The following is a 21356-nucleotide window of genomic DNA, read 5'->3' as shown; positions in this document are numbered from 1 at the left end:
GGTCTATCCATCTTAGCGGTTTACATATTAAAGCATAATATCAAAAAACATACAATAAAATACAATACATTACAGTTACTTTACAACTGGTTATCAGTGTCTCAAGCATCGTAAGAAGCAGAAGTGAGATGTTCATTCAGATATATCGTAAGCACAAGTAAATAAGTACGTTTTTAATGCTTTTTGAAGTCATTTCGGTTTTCTGTTAAACGAATATACTCAGGAATTGAGTTCCATGAAGTGGGACCTGCAATAGAAAAGGCTCGTTTTCTGGTTAATGTCAGACCTGCAGATTTTATAGTGGGAATTTCCAGCATACATTTATTCATGGATCTAAGTTGTCTGTTTGGTTTATATAGTCTTAGAAGTGAGCATAGCCAAATTGAGTTGGGGTTATATAATAAATTATGAATCGTAGTCAGAATTTTGTAGGAAGTGCGGTATGGAATTGGAAGCCAATGTAAGTGATATAGTAGTGGTGTGATATGGTCCCTACATGAAGCATTGCATAGTATTCTGGCTGTTGCATTCTGGACAAGTTGTAAAGGTTGTAATGACGATTGAGGCAGACCGAGATATAATGCGTTACAGTAATCTAAGGTAATCAATATTAAAGCTTGAGTTACAAGACGGAAATCGTGCATTAGCATACAAACATTTCAAAGTTTGTTTTTTGTTTGTATTTTCATTCTGCTTTTTAATTGATAGGGATAAGTTAGAATTTTTTAGCTCAGGTGTGTTTTTAGTTACAGGCACTTGGACTACTTTTCTTATTATTGGAACCTCACTGTCGGGATGCCCTAATTCTAATGCATCATTAGTATCCTTTGAAGATACCTCTCTCCGAACTATGCGCTGCTGAGCGACTATCGGCTTTCCCCTTTGTTCTAGTTTAAAAGCTGCTCTCTCTCCTTTTTAAAGGTTAGCGCCAGAAGTCTGGTTCCACCCAGGTTAAGGTGGAGCCCATCTCTTTGGAAGAGACTCCCCCTTCCCCAAAAGGTTCCCCAGTTCCTAACAAAACTGAATCCCTCTTCCTTACACCATTGTCTCATCCACGCATTGAGACTCCGGAGCTCTGCCTGCTTCTGGTGACCTGCGCGTGGAACAGGGAGCATTTCAGAGAATGCTACCTTGGAGGTTCTGGATTTAAGCTTTCTACCTAAGAGCTTAAATTTGGCTTCCAGAACCTCCCTCCCACATTTTCCTATGTCGTTGGTGCCCACATGTACCATGACAGCCAGCTCCTACCCAGCACTGTCTAAAATCCTATCTAGATGACGCGTGAGGTCCGTCACCTTCGCACCAGGTAGGCATGTTACCAGGCGATCCTCACACCCACCAGCCACCCAGCTATCTACATTCCTAATAATCGAATCACCAACTATGACGGCTGACCTAACCCTTCCCTCCTGGGCAGTAGGCCTTGGGGAGATATCCTCGGTTCGAAATGACAATGCATCACCTGGAGAGCAGGTCCTTGCTACAGGATCCTTTCCTGCTGCACCAGGTTGATGCTCTCCAATCATGAGACCTTCTTCCTCCAAAGCAAGACCAGGGCTGCCAGTCTGAAGTTGGGACTTGGCTACTATGTCCCTGAGGTCTCATCTATATACCTTTCTGTCTGCCTCAGCTCCTCCAGGTCTGCCATTCTAGTCTCCAGAGATTGGACTCGTTCTCTGAGAGCCAGGAGCTCTTTGCATCGCATGCACATGTACAACTTCTCGTTGGCGGGTAAAAAATCATACATGTGACACTCGATGCAAAAGACTGGGAAGCCCCCCTCTTGCTGCTGGACTGCTGCCTTCATCTCAATTTTGTTCAGTTCCTAGTTAAGTTTTAGGTTGCTATGGGAGTAGGAATGTGTCTAATTAATGTCCTTTAAATGTATTAGTGAATTCACTATATGTCTGGTAGTGGCTTACAAGGGACTGATCAAACTCTCAAAGTTTTTGTTCTTTTTTTTTTTTTGGTTTGTTTGTGAAAGTGGCACCTGCCTATAAATTAAAGGATGAGCTAGGGGTGGGAAATACAAACAGTCTAACTTCAGTTAGTCAGCCAGAGTGACTCACTGCTCTCTTGATTAACAGATGTTGGTACCTAATCAAACCAAATCACACTACCTCAACACCTTTCCAAGGTGAATAACTGAACTTTTCAACCTTTTTACCTAGGTATACACTGCTCCTAACTTATTTCTAGCTTCTGGCTACTTTTATTTTTTAAATACAAACACACAGTTCTGCTTACTAGCTGCCTTACTGACTATTTAAAAATAAAGTCTAACTTGTTTATTCGCTGCCTGACTATTAAAAGCACAAACACACTAAATAATATTCCCAAATAGTTAACTTTGCCCCAATACTTTTAAAAAAAAAGACAATGTCCCAAGCAAAAATGTACTGATTCCTTTCAGCCACCAGCAAGGTGATTCTCACCTCTCTTTCGTTCATCCCTATTTTCTCGTTCTTCCTATGGATCCCTTTTCCTCTCACATCTGCTGTGCTTGGCTTGGGGCTGTTCTACCCTGCGCCAGTGCTGGGGGAGTTTGGAAATGGTCTCAGCTGCTTCACCGTATCTCCCCCGCTTATTCTTTTAGCTTCTGGTGGCAACCTAGAAGCAACTCCTATTGGCGTATAGGAGCAACTTCCGTTGGCATACAGAAGTAAATCCACTGTTGTGTGAATATTTGTAGCACCTGTTGGTGGTTGACAAGAGTAGTTTCTGCTGGTGAACAGAAATAAATTCACTAGCATGTTGATATTGATTGACAGTGGCATTCGGTCAGAGTTTTGAGAACTTTGGAACCATTAGCCAATGGTTCAGGTACTGGGCAGACTGCTGGAGGAATGGTGGCTCAGAGGGCCTCCGAACACTGGATATTTTTATAACTTTGGTAGTGACTATGTGATTCAATGCAATTGTGGGATATTGTAGACACACGTGTGTTTATTTTTGCCATGGGGAGTCAGAAGTCTAAGACCAGCCTCCTCTTCAAATTCATAAATAACTACATATGTGGGTAACATTAGGTCATGCAGATGTCTTATATATGATTAAATGGATTGCTAGGGAAAGCATAGCTGAAACATGAGTCTGCTCTTTCCAGTCTTAAATAAACCTTGGAGAAATCCATGAGGATACATTTATGGCAGGAACAACTCCGGACCTCTTCCCAACTCTCACTCTCTCTCGAGCATTTTTAGTTAACCCCTTATCACATCTCCTTCTTGGTGAAGAGATTGCTTTTCATAATTGTTCCTTTCCAGCTGGCGGGGGGGGGGGGGGGGGGGGGGGGGGGGGAAGAGAAACCTAAAATCCATTCCACCTTTTTCAACTGTTTCTCTAGGCACTCAATGTTACTTTTTATCTCTGCAATTCCTTGACATACCACCAAATTCCTTTCCTACCTTAAAGTAAAAATGAAGTATTCTATGTAAGTATTAAATATTATACTTTGGAGCTATTGCTCTCTTTTGAAGGTTATAATCATGTGATAATTGTTGGGGGGTTCATCATTAGTGGTCAAAGTTTTTTACTGAGTTGATAAGAATAGGTTCAGATGGTGGGATACTAGTGTTACAAAAGTTATTTGTATGTTTGCTCTGACTGAAGGTTTTTGCTGCTGTGAAAGGAAAAAAAAAAGTGATGTTTATTCTGCTGTTAGTCCAAAGAACAGAGAGTTTTTACTAGCTTTAGGCTATGTTATTGTTCTTTGTTTGTGTCCCCTTCCGATATATTTCTCTGGAGTGATAATACATTTTCTTACTAATGAATCTAAGCATTTTGAGAATCTTGAAATGTACCGCCACCACAGGGGCACACTGACATTTGTGCACAAAGTTAATTTTGAGGTCTAAATAAAAATTCTTTTTAAACGTTTTATACTGTCATTAAGTTTACTGGCATAAGTGTGTGAGAAAACTCCAATTTTAGGGTGATAACTAATCATGGATTCTAGTTTGTATCAGTAATTTTTTTTTTTTAATTTATATTTTAATGAATTTTAAACATTACAATCAAGAAAACACTTCTTGTTTGAAAACATATACAAATCAGATTATATAAGAATATTTCAATACATTGGATATATAATTCATATCATTGATCAAAGTCCACAATCCGAGATCCAAGGTTAATACCTCAGGAATTCTATTTTTAAACTTTTAAAGAAAAATTGAAACAAAAGCATTGTGATATACATCATTAACGAACGAATTATCTAGACAATATTCCCTATTCTTTCGGGGATGAACTTTCAGGCATTACCCTCTTTCCCACCAGAAAAGTTATAAGCTGATTCGGATGAAAGAAGACATAGGATAAACTTTGATATTTAACTAAACATTTGCAGGGATATTTCAAAGAACATTGCACCAATTTCTAACACTCTTGATCTTAATATGAGGAATTGCTTCCTCCTTTTTGAGTACTTTTGGCCAAATCAGGAAATATATTAACCTAATAGCCCATAAACAAATCAGTTCTGTGTCTAAAAACATTCTCAAAGTCCATTCTCTATCTGATTCCATTAAATAGGAAACCACCATGGTAGCTGGTAAAATTTGATCATTTTGAGATGTTTCTAGGAATTCAGTTAGGTTAAGTTGAATAGAATCATCGTTTACCTTTCTGTTTTCTCCTTCCTTACTAGTACTACTACTTGGAATATAATATATCCTAGTGGTTACTGGTAAAGCCTGTTCTGGTATTTTCAAAACCTCTAGCATATATTTTTTCCACATCTCTTTTGATGAAATTGACTTTTTGGGAAATTGATAAAGCGCAAATTTTTTCCTCTTAAGGTGTTTTCAATATTTTCCAATTTATTTGTCAGAATTATATTATCTTTAATTATCGCACTCTGTTGTGCTTTACTACTGTCTATTTCAATTTTTAATTTAGCAGTATTTAATTTCTCAATTTGCATTCCTTTCTCAACTTCAGTAAGTCGCGTATCTATTTTCTCCATATTACTATATACTGGGGACATCTGAATATAAATATTCTCATTTAGAGACTGAATAGCCTCCCATATTGATTCAAGAGATATGATTACAGGCTTTTTCAATTCTATCCTCTTCATTTGTGGGAAGATAATTTTTGCCTCAGAGTTCTCTCCCTTTCGTTAGGTTTACTGGCATAGACCTCAGGTTCCGATGACACTGTAGAGGGGCTAATCAAATCCAAGATGGAACATGTCCCTGTTTCCGGTGTTTCCAGGCCCTCAATAGCCTTTTCCGGATCAGGTATTTGGATTTGCGGCCTCAACTCTGCTGGATTACCTGGGGGACTTTGTTCTATCGGGGATAGAGTGGCACAAAGTTCAGGAGAGAGGCCAGGTAAAACTTCCTCCTTACCATCTCTCAGCGAACATTCACCCGATACAGTGCTCCACGGTATACATGTGCATCCATCGGGCCCAGCTTAGTGGAAATACAGTCTACAGAGGCCTCTTTTTCTTTGGCCCTCCGTTTTCTAACTGAATGCGGCATTATTGAAATATACTGGGTCAGCGGTACTCACGTTTACCGATGTTCCAAATCCCAACTCTTAGATCTCTCGGTTTAAAGGGGAGCTTAGAAGTCCTTCAATCCCTCCCAAATCCTTCACAAAGCCACACTAAGCCGCACGCCCCTTGGGACAGCGCGGCTTAGGACCAGCGCGGACGTCGACAAGTGCCGTTGCAAAGCCGGTCTTATGGGCTGCGGGTCCCACCCCGATGACGTCACTTGATGGGCGGGGTTCTCCGGCAGCGTTGACGGGGCCAGGCAGCCTCACCGCAGCGTTCTGGGCCGGGCTCCCTTCACCCTCGCAAGTAAGTGGTGGAATTTCGGGTCTGTCTAACTTCTCCAACGTGTATCAGTAATTTTGAGTGTTGCAACAATATATTGGAGTGTTTATATAGATGCTTTAGCTATTTAAAGGTTAAATAGTTTCCTTGCCTAGTTTACTGCTGTCAGAGTATACTATGATTTAGCATAGCAATTGTAAGAAAAGATAAGAACTGTATAGTCTTATCCTAGCACTTGTCCAATTAAGTTAAGTTGTTAGCTTTATTTTCAATTAAATTAAATAAAAATGTCCCAGCAACTGTTTTTACCAGTAAATCTGTGTAAACTTTATAAAGTAGTTTGACTGTAAAGTTATTCTGGAAAGATTTTTTTCTCCCATGTGTTTGACATCATATCTGTTGATTTGTATTCTGGGATTTGTGGTTTTGCTTGTGCTTTGTTTAAAGGAAATTAGTACTAGGAAATGATGACTTTCTGATTTATGTTGAGCTGTCAGGGAGTTTAATGTAATGGATGACACACTTAAAACAGATAAACCCAATATATGATTTTCAGTGTCTATTCCAGATAAATTCAGCTCACCCTTGCTTCTCAGTAGGCTGTATGTTGTAGTGAGGTTTTCATTCAGGAAGCCCCCCTGCCCAGATAACATTCCTATTTTACAAGTGCACTGACAAGTATTGATTTGCCCGGGACCTCTGTGCTGTTACTGCTATAACTGCTTCATGCTCCACTAAAAAAATGTCCTATTCCTTCCTCCTCTTCCCATCTCAATCTTCTCAGCCGAGATTTCCTTTGTAAACTCTGCTGCACTATTTTCTGTACTGAGCATGGTGACATTTTCCTCCAATTGCCAAAGTCACTGATGTCTCCACACCTCAGAAAATCCTGGCAGTACAGACCTGCTTGGAATTGGTCCCTCTGTCTTTAATTAAAGAGCTATAATACAATGCTAATAACTTGGAACAGACTACCGCAAGAATTTATACACTCCTCTCTCAGGCAGTGCATGATGTTCTCCCTTTCCAGTTCTTTGTTATAGATCAGCTGGCTCAGACAGGGTTAAGGGTTTCCAAGCACAAACTGCATTTCTGTACCTTTTCTGTCACTTAACCAGGGTATTGTATTTCTCCGAGACAGTGATCACTTAATGTCGGCACCGTTAATTCCTGTTGTCTTTGGATCCCATATTTTTCTGCCTTGGCCAGACCTCTTTAACAAGCCTCCTCTCACATTCAAAATCACACTTGTTTCACTGCTGCTATCTCTTGTCTATTCGTTCATGGATGTCATTGAGGCTGCCCACCTTCCTCCTGGCCTTTGCTCAAATGGCAGAGTTCATTGCTCTCACATTCACCTGCCTTTTATCACAAAGTCAAACAAACCATCTTGATGTCCTCTGACTTAGGACTTTTTTTTTTTCTCTCTCTCTCTTCAGATGCATCCATTCAGAACTCTACTTATGTTAATGCTTTGTTGCCCTCTCTTCTATCCTTCACAAGTTGCCAATTAATATCTTTAAGGCCAAAGTCAATACTTTGCCAGATTCAGCTGCACAAGCAACTGCCTTGACTCTAAACTCTACAGACACTTAATGCACATCTTCATCCATTGAAGATTCCAGATCGAGTTTCATTAACCGATCTATTTGTCTTACAGAACAATGCTGCAGTTGAATATTCTGTCTGGAAGAAATACGGTTGCATGCAGTCCCCTGAAGGCCTTTGGCTAGACCCAAATACACTTCCTGTTGCTTTCCCATCTTCCTTGGCATATTTGGCTCGATAGGCCTCACCAGGCTTCATACTCGAGCCAAAAGCAGGGGAAGGGGTCAAGCATGAAATTCAATCATGGTGGGCCTTATTGCACAGAAGATGTGTCAAAGTTGTAGTACCTGCACAGTCATAATGGAGGAAAGGACTTCAGATTACACACTGACATGTGAATGTCCTTTGGGGTCCTTTTATGAGACTATAAATGGATTTTATATACATGCCAAATGGGGTTTGAACCACTGTATGTATAAAGATGCAACAATGATAGTAGAAAAATTATTAGATCATCTCCAGGTTTGATATCCCTGGGGATCTGACTGCATTTCCTTTGTATACAAGGAACCAAGCCTCAGAACTTACAGAATGACTAAATGGGATCTTAACGATTAAGCCTGAGAAACTCACACAAGACCTTACCTGAAATGGCTGGATTCTCTCCCACTTGGCTTGATGAATATAAGGCACATGCCAAATCATAAGCAAGGACTCACTCCCCACAAGATCGTTACAGGACAGGCTATGTCTACAGTTTCCATGCTAAAATCACCTGTGGATATAGACTTTGCTCAGGATGAACCAATTTTGCATTTTGTCTCACAGTCACACCAGCATTTTAAGAAGAATTATCAATGGATGTATGCAGCATTAACAGATGTTCAGCCAGGCGAATTTGTACTAATCAAGATTTTCCAGCGAAATGTGTTTACAGCATCTGTGGAAAGACTCTTACAAAGAGCTTTTGGTAAGTCATTAAGCGCTAAGACACAAGGATTTGACCATTGTCTCCTTGCAAAACCACTGCAAAAGGACGTTTGATCCCACAGCAGTGAAAGCAGATTAAGCACACATGAGCTCCACCTGGATAGGCCCCTCCTGGTCTAGTGATAGACGGACCCCAAAAGTCTCTCGTCCTCTGAATGAATAACGGCTAACTCTCCAACAGACACCTGCACTCTCCTGGGAGGGGTCATTGGGGATCCTGTGGTAGACAGGTGCTCCAACCCCAAAAAGAATTGCTGTGGATGTACATCATGTGGCTGAACACTATTTTTCTTGCCCTGATCCAGACTGTCACCATCACATATACTCCTGAACGAAATGGGTATTGTCCAACTGATCAATGCTCTGGGACAAGCCCTCAACCTTACTGAATGCTGGATATGCACTCATCTGCCAACTGCCATTATAGTCCATTCTCGTTTTTTTTTGGGTTGGTTTTTTGTTTTTTTTTTTACAGCTACTGCCTTCCTTCCAGTCCCAGCATATTTCACCTGCCATTATGGACTCTGATCTTGTATACAAAGACTTTGTTCCAATCTCCCAAAGAATACAGACTACTGAATTGTCTCATGTTCTTGACTCAGCTGAATGTGTTTCAAGTACAATCCTGGTGAGACATCACAATTACATGGGGAAAGCTAAACAATGTCTTTATATTGTTAAGGCTTACCCCCTAATGAAAGCTTTGCCCTTCACCTGGCTGCAAGAAAAATGTGATCTGCAATATGTTCTATCAATTCTGGCCCTAGAATTTTAAAAAGACAAAGTTTTCAACTAATACTCCTGTGGCTGTTTATTACAATTCCACTTTTCCTCCTGTTTATCATCAGCACCATGTTTCCAAAGATCATCATCTGCTTCTGAGCTTTCTGGCTTTGCCAAACACCATTTGTCAAACCATGATTACTAACTGTTAATCTTGTTCTTGAACATACTTCATCTTGGCTCAGTCATATGATTCATATAGATTGCCCAAAATAGCAGAAATCTTCTTCAGAGAAGAAAGCAGAGTTGCTTACCTGTAACAGGTGCTCTCTCAGGACAGCAGGATGCAGTCCTCACATATGGGTGATGTCATTAGGCGGAGCCCTATTACAGACGCTTTTGTCAAAGTTTCTAGAAACTTTGACCGGCACACTGAGCATGCCCACCATGCCATGATCCCTGTGTCCACAGGGGTCTCCCCCTTCATTCTCATTTGTAGGAATAGTGCGAACGAAAAAATAAAAATAAACATAAGTGGATCCAACTCTGCGGGGGTGGCGGGTGGGTTTCGTGAGGACTACATCCTGCTGTCCAGGGAGAACACCTGTTACAGGTAAGCAACTCTGCTTTCTCCAGGACAAGCAGGATGGTAGTCCTCGCATATGGGTGATTAGCAAGCTATAGGTTGACTCATATTACAACAGGCCAATAGCAGACAACTCGTGCAGCAGGCACAATAATTGGGGTGCTATTGGCAATGATGAGGCAGCCTGAAATCACAGCAGGTGGTTGTGGAAGGAGTTGGGGATTATACTGGAACAAACTTTTTCAAGACAGATTGGCCAAAGGCAGAGTCTTGACCAATTTCCTAACCAAGCAGCTGCGAATGTGTGAAGAGAGCTCCATGTCGCAGCCTAGCAGATGTCGGCAATTGGTACTGAATGATATTGTGCTACTCATGTTGCCATGGCCCTTACAAACTGTGCCTGCACTCACTCCTGGAGAGGAAGGCCTGCTTCCTCATAACACAATTCAATACAGTCTGCTAGCCAGTTGGAAAGAGTTTGTTTGCTCACTGGAACTTGCAGCTTGTCTTTGTCAAAGAAGCAAAAAGAGTTGGGTGGATTTCCTATGCAGTGCACACTTATAGTCCAAGGTGTGCAAAAACCTCTCGCACTGGTGAGAGTGAGGCCTTGGGAAAAAGTGGGCAGACTATAGACTGAATAAGGGGAGAGACTGTGTCCACCTTAGGAAGAAATTTAGGGAGAGTACGGAGGACTACTCTGTCACGGAGAAACCTAGTGTTGGGTGAGTATGCAAGAAGGGCTTGTAACTCACTGACCCTTTAAGCAGAGGTGATGGCTACAAGGAAAAGAATTTTCCATGTTAGAATTTTAATGTTATAGGAATGCAAAGGCTCGAACAGGGAATGCATGAGCCTTGTAAGCACTAAATTTAGGCCCCATTCCGTAACCGGTGATCACAGAGGAGGCTTAAATTGTAGAAAAACCCATGATAAGCAGACTCATAAGGGGTTGAGCCATTAACAGGGCATCCCCTACTCCCTGGTAGTACGCTGAGATGAACTGAGGTGTACCTGTGCGGAGGATGTCTGGGGACCAGAATCTGAAAGGTATCCTAGATAGCCTAATAGAGATGGAGTGGGGCAGGAAAAAGGGCTAATGCCTTTTTGTGCACGCCATTTGGTAAATCTTGCCCATTTCGAATGGTAAGATTTGTGTGTGGAAGGTTTTCGTGAAGCTACAAGAACCTGAGAATATCAGTGAGTGTGCAAGGGCCCTGGCTGAGAAAGATCTAGGCGTCTTAGTGGATAACACATTGAAATCGTCGGTTCAGTGTGCTGCGGCAGTCAATAAAGCAACAGAATGTTGGGAATTATTAGAAAGCGAATGGTAAATAAAACGGAAAATGTCATAATGCCTCTGTATCACTCCATGGTGAGACTGCACCTTGAATACTGTGTACAATTCTGGTTGCCGCATCTCAAAAAAGATATAATTGCGATGGAGAAGGTACAGAGAAGGGCTACCAAAATGATAAGGGGAATGGAACAGCTCCCCTATGAGGAAAGACTAAAGAGGTTAGGACTTTTCAGCTTGGAGAAGAGATGACTGAGGGGGGATATGATAGAGGTGTTTTAAAATCATGAGAGGTCTAGAATGGGTAGATGTGAATCAGTTATTTACTCTTTCGGATAATAGAAAGACTAGGGGGCACTCCAGGAGGTTAGCATGTGGCACATTTAAAACTAATCGGAGAAAGTTCTTTTTCACTCAACGCACAATTAAACTCTGGAATTTGTTGCCAGAGGATGTGGTTAGTGCAGTTAGTATAGCTGTGTTTAAAAAAGGATTGGATAAGTTCTTGGAGGAGAAGTCAATTACCTGCTATTAATTAAGTTGACTTAGAAAATAGCCACTGCTATTACTAGCAATGGTAATATGGAATAGACTTAGTTTTTGGGTACTTGCCAGGTTCTTATGGCCTGGATTGACCACTGTTGGAAACAGGATGCTGGGCTTGATGGACCCTTGGTCTGACCCAGTATGGCATGTTCTTATGAGGTTGACCTGTGGGCAGGCGAATTGGTTCCTGGAGCAATAGGTTGAGAAGTATGGGGGAAGCATACTTGTCGAGGCCAATACAGGGTTATGAGAATCATTGAAAACCTGTCCTGCTGTAGCTTCACGAGAGTTTTGGCTATGAGCGGTATTGGAAGAGAGACGCATATAGGAGGCCTTTGTTGCAGGGGCGAGCAAAGGCGTCCATGGCTAACACATTTCGAAGCCTGTATAGGGAGCAGAATCTGTCCACTCTGTGGATCGATTCGGAAGCAAGAGATCAATGGTTGGTTGACCTCAGCGCTAGAAGATTTTGCTCGCTACACATGGATTTCAGAGACCACTTGTGAGGATGGAGACATCGATTGAGATGGTCTGTTAGTATGTTCGGTATGCTTGGTAGATAAGTGGCCCGGAGATGCATGGAGTGTGCAAGGGTCCTGGCCAAGAACTGCGCGGCTTCCTGGCAGAGCAGATAAGAGCCTATGCATCCCTGTTTGTTCGAGTACCACATTGCCACTATGTTGTCTGTCTGTATCCACAAAGTTTTGTGTGAGAGGCAGTGTTTGAAGGCATAAAGGGCATAACACATGGCTCGAAGTTCCAGGAAGTTGATCTGAGACTTTTCATGGAGTGGAGTCGACATTTTGGGTTTGGAGGGTGTTGATACGAGCTCTCAAACCCAAGATGGATGTGACCGTGGCCAATATCATCTGAGGATTTGTTACTGGATGGGTGATATGGCTCAGAGCCACTGAAATTTAAAATCCCACCGAGTTTTTCTCACGGCTAAGCTGGTCATAGGAGTGACGTGGATTATGGAAACTATGTGGCCCAGCAATGGAAGAATTGATGGGCTGAGGCTACGTTGCATGCGCGCAGAGATGTGGGCAATTTGATAGGATGTCTGCATGGTTGTTGGGCAGGAAGGCCATTGTGACTGTAGTGGCCAGATCTGCTCCATAGGGGATTTATGGTAGTTGATCAGAATCCCCAGCCATATGTAGTAGATTTATTAGTGAGTCTTAGAGAATTTAGAGCTCCTTGTTTGGATTGACTCCTTGTTAGGCAGTCGTCCAGGTAAGGAAATGTGTGAATGCTGTTCTTTGTAGACGAGCGGCAGTCACTGCTAGGCATTGGTGAAATACACAAGCTGTCGAAGGTAGTTCGAATGGGAGAACTGGATATTGAAAATGTTGCTGACTCACTATGAAGTGTATAGAAAGTCCAGAGAATAGAAGCAACCCCCTTATTGTAGTAAGGAAAGCATGGTGCCGAGACACAACCATTTTGAGCTTTCTTTCTGAAGAATTTGTTGAAACTTCTGAGGTCCAGGATGGGCGGAGGTCGCCTGTTTTCTTTAAATGTAGGAAATAGCGGGATTAAAATCCTGTGCCTTTTGCATCTGGGGAACAGTATCCCGAGCCCTGGTCCTCAGTGGGATGGACAGTTCTGTTCTCTGGCCAGGTTGAAAAATCCAGGAGCCTGCCCAACTGGCGGAGCTGGTGTGATCTGGATATCAGTTGGTCTCAAGCGGGAGCGGTAAAAGGACCTTCTAGCATCACTCTTTGCTGTGCAAGAAGCATAGAGAGCTGTTGCAGGGTGTTGCGGTGGTCTTGCAATTGAGCCACTGTCTGCTGGACCCTGTGCATGAAGAGATTATCTGCGGTGCATGGCAGATCAGTTGGTTTATCTTGGACTTCGGGCCGTAAACCAGGTTCACCATCTAGCACAGAGTCCTGTTGTTGGCAACGGGAGGACATTTCAAAGCAATCACGTTGCTCAAATTTCATGTGGATGGCAGAGGTTCCCTTGGAGTTGTGTCAAATATAGCTGGTAAATAGCAATTTGTGACACCAATATAGGTCCTTTTTAGTGACCAGGTCGAAAGGGATGGTTTGACAGGTCTCAATGGGATCGGTGCTGAAGCGGTATTAAAGTGCCCATCGCCATTCAAGGATCCTGGGATAGGTATAGGGGTTCCATGGAGGCTCAGAAGGACGAGTCGGCGTAGATGACTTAGGCTGTTGTTGGTAGGTGCCACAACAAGGCAGTTCCACAATGGTGTGAATATCAATGGCTCCGGTGTTAGTAGATTCTGGAGGGGGGGGGGGGGCAGGCTAGGCATTACTGGCACTTCCACATGAATCTGTGGTGGCTCAGTACCCGGCACTGGTTGTCTGTGGGGAATGCATCGGTGCAGAGGAGCATAGAGACTCTTGTACCTGGGCCCGCTTCACAATGGACATTGATACTGGTGTGGTATCAGTGCCGGCACCGAACGCGGAACCCACGTCGGTGCCAGCAACTATGTTTCCCTCGGTGCTCGGCCCGGTCATTCTCCAGCACCGAGGAAGATGCCCTCGCTGTCCGGGTTTGCATTGGTGATGGACGGTCATCGTGCCTCTACTGCTCCTGGCATTGTTTCTCGCCAAGGTTCGCACGGGGCTCTGGTTGAGAACCCGAAGTATGAAGCATTTTCTTTAGTCAAGAGCATCGACAGAGACGTCGATGACAGCTTTGAAGGCATTGATGAAGGCCTCAACGGAGGCCTCCATGGCATCTGCAACATGAACCGTGGACATCCTAATCCCTCTAGCCCCGGTGGGAGATCGCAGCAAGGTCAATCGCGGGCATTGTGGGGCGGACCAAGGGTGACAGATATAGGGAGAAAGAAGGCCACAATTTCAGTAGGTAACCTGGGGGGAACAGATAGTGAGGTGACAGGAAACGGCCGGAGACAGGGCATAGTACTCACAGAGCATCGATGAAATGTACATGAAGGGAGACCCGTGTAGGGAAATAATTTGTGAAGAAAAAGCTTCAAGTGTTTCTGTGAGGAAAAGTTGTGAGAAAAATCTCACAGAGCTCCTAAACGTGAGGCAAACTGCAGCGCGGAAAAAAAAAGACTGAAGGGAGACCCCTGTGGACACAGGGATTATGGCATGCTGGGCATGCTCAGTGTGCCAGTCAAAGTTTCTAGAAACTGACAAAAGTGTTCCATAATAGGGCTCCACCTGATGACATTACCCATATGTGAGGACTAACATCCTGCTTGTCCTGGGAGAAATGGCAAGTATACTCATCTATTCGTGCTACTGGACAAATAACTTTAAGAACTGTGGGTGTCTTATTGTTTGGGATAAGAGCTTTCAAAAGAATGCTAACTAAATACTTCGAGTCACCCTTGGGTGCACCATTCCCATCTTCTCTGGCCAATTATGTCAATGCATCCCCATTACTTCTGCTTCCATTTATCCAGATATCCATCCCCATTATAGTGTGGAAAAAAAGAGTACAATTAACCTCAATAAATTCATTTGGTTGCCACAAATTTATGTGTGAACTCCCAACCTTGGAGTCTATGAGCTAGAAGTGTTTGTGAAAAATCTGTCCTTCTTCAAAGAGTAAATAGCCAATGAAACCAGCAAAGAACAGGCTGGATTTCCTCACTTGCAGGGGTTGTGATAAATAATGGAATTGCTTTGGACATACTATTGGCAGAGAAAGAAGGAGTTTGCCAATGATAAACATTTCCTGTTGCATGTATATTGATAATGAAGGCCAAATAAAGCACTTTGTTGCCACACTCAAAGACTTGGAAATGAGTATTAAAGGTTACAAATGGGACTGAGATCAGTTTGGTATTGGGTCTTTGCTGGGGTGGGAAAGAAAATTGTGTACATCATCATCCTCCTCATTTTTCTTGCCATCTGCTTAACTGCTCAATGCTACATTTCTATATGCTGTAAGACTGTTGCTTGTACGACAGTTATGATGGTTACTTCCTCTTCAGGATCTGAGGAACATGAATTGAAGGAGCTCTCTTTCCAAGAGGAGAACATTTGCTTGAAGGAGAAATTACTACTTACCTGATAATTTCTTTTCCTCTAAGGTAGGCAGGCCAATCCACACAAGTGGGTTATGCACCTCTACCAGCAGATGGAGACAGAGTAAAAAGGTGATGTCACGGATATATAACCCTACCCCATCAGTCTGCCAGTATTCTCTGGAAATCCAAATTGTGGACAAACTGATTACACTTAAAAATTAACCATCAACCACTCATGCTTCCAACCAATAGGGAACACAGAGTTCAGACAAAACAATGAACATTTACTAAACTGAGGGACTGGTAAAGACACTTATCAGTCCTCCAATAAATAGCAGGAACAAAACTCTGCATTATTTGCACCTAAGGGCGCATCAAAGGCAAAAATCAGCAGCCGAGGGCAGGTTGGGAATTGGCCTGCCTTCCTTAGAGGAAAGGAAATAATCATGTAAGTAGTAATTTCTCCTTCCTCTGCACTCAGGTAGGCCAATCCCCACTAGCAGGATGCATTAAAGCTATTTCCGAACAGGGCAGGAGGCTGCCCATGGTCCAGTCAACATTGCCAGCATGAATGTGGAGTCCTCCCGAGCCTAAACATCCAAAAATCGGTGTTGCTTGAAAAAAGTGTGTAAGGATGACTGTTTCATCGCTCGGCAAATCTTGACAGAGGCAATAATCAAATCTCTGCCCACAATACCGCCTGCACCCTCATAGAATACAGTCTAATCTGCTTCAGCAAAGGAATGTTGGCATCCACATAGATGGCCGTGACAACTTCCTTAACTCAATGGGCTATAGTTGCCCATGTCGCCAGTTTTCCCTGTTTACCTCCACCATGGAGCACAAATAGTTGATCAGACTTCCGGACAAATTTAGTAACCTCCAAGAACTGTATCAGATGCTGCTTGACATCCAAGGTAACCAAAAGACTATGCCTTGCTCTCATCTCTGCCTCTCTCCAACATGGGCAGGGAAATAAACAGATTCAATGAAAGTGGCGAAATCACTGTCAGCAAAAAGAACCCATAGTCTGAAGCTGTACCGCTCCCTGTGTCACACGCAGAAAATGCTCACGGTAAGAACGAACCTGCATTTCGAAAACCCAACATGCAGAACAGATTGCCACTAGAAAAACTGTCTTCAAGGTAATCAGCCACAAGGAGAGGCCACGTAGCGGCAAAAAGCAGACCCCCCCCCCAATGAAATTCAGGACCTGATTAAGTCCCACAGATGCACCAGCAGTTGCAAGGGTAGACAAAGATGCTTAACTCCCTTCAAGAACCAGGACACTTCTGGATGGGAAGACAAAGGTCCACTATTGACGGGGCTCCCTGTAACAAGCAAGAGCCACCACTTGAACCATCAAGATATTAAGGGCCAAACCTTTACACAAGCCTTCCTGTAAAAATTGCAAAATTAATGGAATTTCCACTTTGAAAGTCTGAGAACCTCCCTCCTCACACCAGATTTTGCAAACTTTCCAATCTCTAACATAAGCCAGAGATGTAGAAAACTTCCTGGCCCGAAGCAAAGTGGAAATCACTGTAGCAGAATAACCACATTTCAATAACAGAGCCCTCTCAAGGGCCAAACCATAAGACAAAATCGACCCGGATCTTTGTATAGAATGGGTCGCTGCCACAACAGATCCTTCCAAAGCAACAGTCTCTGCAGATTGGAATACTATGGCCTCCGGGGGCCAATCTGAAGCCACCAAAAGTACCTTGTCGGCCTGACTTGCAATCTTCCATATGATCCTGCCTATCAGAGGCCAGGGCAGGAAGACATACAACACCCTGCTGAGTGCCACACTTGAACAAGAGCATCAATACCCAGTACTTTTGGATCCTTTCTGCAAATGAAGAACCACAGAGGTTTTATGTTGCTGGAAGTCGCCAGCAAGTCCAGATATGGGTGTCCCCATTGCTCTACTATGAGCTGAAAAACTTTGTTAACTCCCATTCTCCTGAGTCCAAGTTCTTCCTGCTGAAAAAGTCTGCCCTTACACTGTCCTTTCTGGCAATGTGGAAGGCAGATATGTCTAGCAGATATTGCTCGGCCCATACCATGAGTGCATCTATCTCCTCAGATACCTGTTGGCTTCTGGTTCCGCCTTGATGATTGAACAAGGGCCACTGTCGTCACATTGTCTGACATTATCCTGACTGCCCGAGCCTCTAGACACCAAGCAAGCTGCAAGCATGCCAACCGTACTTCCCGTGCTTCCAACTGATTGATGCTCCACTGCCATTCCTTGGCATTCCAGCGACCTTGCACCAGTACTTCTTGACAGTGAGCCCCCCAACCCAAGAGACTCACCTGTTGCGAGCACAAACCAATGCAGCATCTCCAAGGAAAACTCCCTTCCTGAGATGATCTGCCTGCAACCACCACTGCAGTTGTATGCTCAGCTCCAATGGTAAGTGAAGCTTCACCACGTAGTCCTGCAAACGTGGACTCCACCTGGAAAGCAACATGTGTTGAAGAGGCCGCATATGTGCCTTTTGCCCAGGGAATAACCTTCAACGTGGCTGCCATCAAACCCAGGACCTGTAGATAAAACTAAACCATTGGGCAAATAGTCCTTCTCAGGGTTTCAACTTGAGCAATCAACTTCTGAATGTGACTCGCTGGCAGAAAGGATTTACCATGTTTTGTACCTAAAAGAACACTGAGATACTCCAGGCATCTGAGATGGCTCTAAGTTGCTCTTGGCCAAGATCACCACCCAGCCTAAATCCTGCAGTAATGAGACCACCCAGTGAGAAGCTCGGTGGCTCTCCTCCACGCTCTCGGCTTGAATCAGCCAATCGTCCAGATACGGGTGAACTAGGATGCCGTACTTGCTCAAGGTTGCCGCTACCACCATGACCTTGCACACAAACGCAGGGAGTTGCCGCAGCCTACCACGTGGCCTGAGATATCAAGTCTGGAAGTGGAGCCTAGCCAAAGGCTGCTCAACCCATCAAGCCTGTGCTACCTCCACGTCTCACTAAATTCCCCAGAGACGTGAGCAGGAAGACACTGAACACCACCACCAAGGAAGACCCTGTAAAAATGAAATAGGCTAGAAGGTTCTCTTTTCCCTTTATTTCCTTTTTTTGTTTTTTTTTAAATCTGAACTCAGCCCTCCCTGGCTGAAAGCAGGCTACAGGGGGCAGAGAGCAAAAGCCTTCACCGCCAAGCCTCTCTTGGCCTGCAACCGCTTTTTTTTTTTTCTCCACATGTTCACACCTGAAAAAATGGCTACTTGACAAGGCACTCAACTGAGGGAAGAACCCACAGGTAACACTTCAGGAGGCAAGCAGTGTTAAACAGCTGCTCATCGTCTTCTGAATCTGTCCACCTTTTTCTGATTTTTGTTTGTTTTTTGTACTACAAGCAGTCCCAGTAGGGAAATGAATGTCCACTATCTGCTGGAGATGGAGAATATATCCATGTCATTGGCTTTTACTTAGTCTCTATTTGCTGATAGAGATGCATGACCCACTTGTGAAGACTGGCCTGCCTGAGTGCAAAAGAATATTGATTTGTTGTAAAGTACTCAAAAGGTTTGCGTTCGTGCTATGGGTGGTGGCATGGTATGTGTAAGCAGGTATCAGATGTAGGTAGCTGGAGAGTTGTGGAAATCACAACTTTGTAGAAATTAGTAGGTCCAGTTTGGCCTGTGTTGTGCTCTCCCATGTCTAGCTAAAGTACACAGAAATGTCTCATATCAATAACCAGCTTTATGCTGTGAACTTTAATAACCTTTTCTGTTCTGAAGTGAAAGTTAGTGTTCTGCATTGACTAACTGGTTTAAACTAGTTTCTCTATGCAGCTAATGTAAGAAGTTTTAGAGAAGTAAGAAATTGTAAGCAGGCATAAAAAAATTTTTCATGAGATAAAGAAACTGCAGGAAATGTAGACAGTTAACAGATCTTTATTTGGACAGGATCAGAGTTTTCTCTTATATGGAAGTACACCATGTTGTAGGTAAGACCACCCAGAGGTGCAAAGCTCCTATTAGCTGAACACCAAATAATGATATGTTAATAATGAATAACCAAAATGATACATACCCATATATTTCCTGATTTCTTTAGATTAGTATAATTGTGCTGTCTCCTTACACTTAAGCACATAAAAGATTAACATCAGTCACTAGGTGTGGCTATTGTCTGATATTTTCAGTTTTGTTAGGGAGGTGTTGCTGGAGGGTGGATTTTAATATGCAAAGTGATCACAGCATACCTGTTGCAGAAAAACAAGGGAATCTAGACACTACACAATACGCACTACTTGGGCAACCTGAAAAAAAGTATCTACAAGGGAATGTGCGATACCAGACCTGGAACTTACAAATGGAAGACAGACTTTCTATCGTAGGTGGTCCAATATAAAAACAAAGGCAGACAGGGATCATATAAAAGCTTACGATCTGTGTTCCTACAAAGGTGTACACATGCGTGGCCATGCAGTGTTCCTGGTGCAGCCATGCATACTGTAACTCCAGCTGGAATGACCTATCAGGAGTCCATGCTTCTGCTCTATGTCCATTTGTACTACCACCTTGAGCATGTTGGAAGCTTGTGGGTTGGTATATCCTGATGCTGATCTCACGATGCATAAGATCAGTGAATAGAAGTGTTAACCCTTAAGTTTTGAACATGCTCATGCTGCTGGCACAGAAGGGAGAATATGTCAGTAGCAGTGGCACAGATTCCTGCTGCTGAGATAGGCAAAAGGTAAATTTTGTGGGGAAGGAGAGAGAGAAAGTGAGAGATGGGGCACATGATGGAGATGGGTGGGGAGTAAAAGGCACAGGAGAGGATGCAGAGGAGGATAGATACTGAGGGTTAAGAGAGCCAAAGGACAAACACAGGAGAATGGGTGGAAAAGGCAGATGAGAGGATACTGGGGAAGGGGGAGGGAAAAGAAAGGTGAGGATACTGGGGAAAGAGGCAGGGCACAGATGCTGGGGAGGGGATGGAAGGATGAAGGAGGGCCAATGTTGGAGAAGACAGAAATGGAAGGTTGTTGTCAGCAAGGGGTAAGAATGGAAAAGGAGGCATTATATGAATGAGCAATGATGGAAATATGGGAAGAAGATAGAAAAGATGGGAGACAAAGGAATGGATGTGTAGGTGAGAGAGTTTAAAGATGTGACAAGCTAGGGTGGAATGAGAAGAGATGGTAATGAAAAGAGATGAAATCTGAGAAAGATGGTAGTAGGTTGCGAACAAATGGTGCTATGGTAGAAAATCGCTCACCAGGGAGTGAGGAGAAGAATGGTCTCTTTCCCCCTGCTGTTGCTCACCTGCAAAAATTAAGTTACCAATATTAAGGCACATTCACAAGTACCCCAGAAAAAAATTAAAGGGAATATCAGTTGGAATCCAGTTTCAGAAGTATTATTTTTATTAAGACAGAAGTGTACCGTAAGGAGGCATTGACAGGATGGGAATAGCTAGGTGACATAGAATAGTGGTCTAAACTACAAGAAGTTACTGTAAGGGTAACATCTTAATTTTAAGAAAGTAAATGAAAGTAAGAAGAAAATGATCAGTGTGACTATCAAACCATAAGAGAAAAGAGATTAGCATGAAAAAGATAAAAAGGAATACAGAGGACAGGGAAAAATAAAACATAAATGCCATGCTAGGTCAGAAAGAATCCTGACAGACAGTAGATAGTATGGGTTACAAGAACCCGATGAAGCAAACCTTTTTTCTATTATTTACTCCCTGGGATAGCAATAGCTTTTATTATTCTATTTGGCTAATAATGTGAACATAAGAAATTGCCATACTGGGGCAGACCAAGGGTCCATCAAGTCCAGCATCCTGTTTCCAACAGTGGCCAATCCGGGCTACAAGTACCCATTAAGTAGATCCCATGCTACTGATGC

At 43.2% G+C, this 21356-nt stretch overlaps 1 protein-coding gene across 11 annotated transcripts in view; it reads right to left on the bottom strand.

Moving 5' to 3' along the window:
* Positions 1 to 21356, bottom strand: part of ZNF770 (zinc finger protein 770) — a 75021-nt gene that overhangs the window by 15856 nt on the left and 37809 nt on the right. For 5 of the 11 annotated variants that reach the window (XM_029600214.1, XM_029600213.1, XM_029600216.1 and 2 more), the window contains exon 4: positions 20719 to 20765. The exons of the other annotated variants lie outside the window; for them this stretch is intronic. The gene's annotated coding sequence lies outside the window, so the exon portion shown is untranslated. The remainder of the gene's footprint in view (positions 1 to 20718; positions 20766 to 21356) is intronic. 11 annotated transcript variants of the gene reach the window in all.

The sequence above is a fragment of the Rhinatrema bivittatum genome, chromosome 4 (assembly GCF_901001135.1).
Source record: "Rhinatrema bivittatum chromosome 4, aRhiBiv1.1, whole genome shotgun sequence".
NCBI lineage: Eukaryota > Metazoa > Chordata > Amphibia > Gymnophiona > Rhinatrematidae > Rhinatrema > Rhinatrema bivittatum.
The sequence above is the reverse complement of the archived record's forward strand: the minus strand, read 5'-3'. Positions and strand labels throughout refer to the sequence as shown.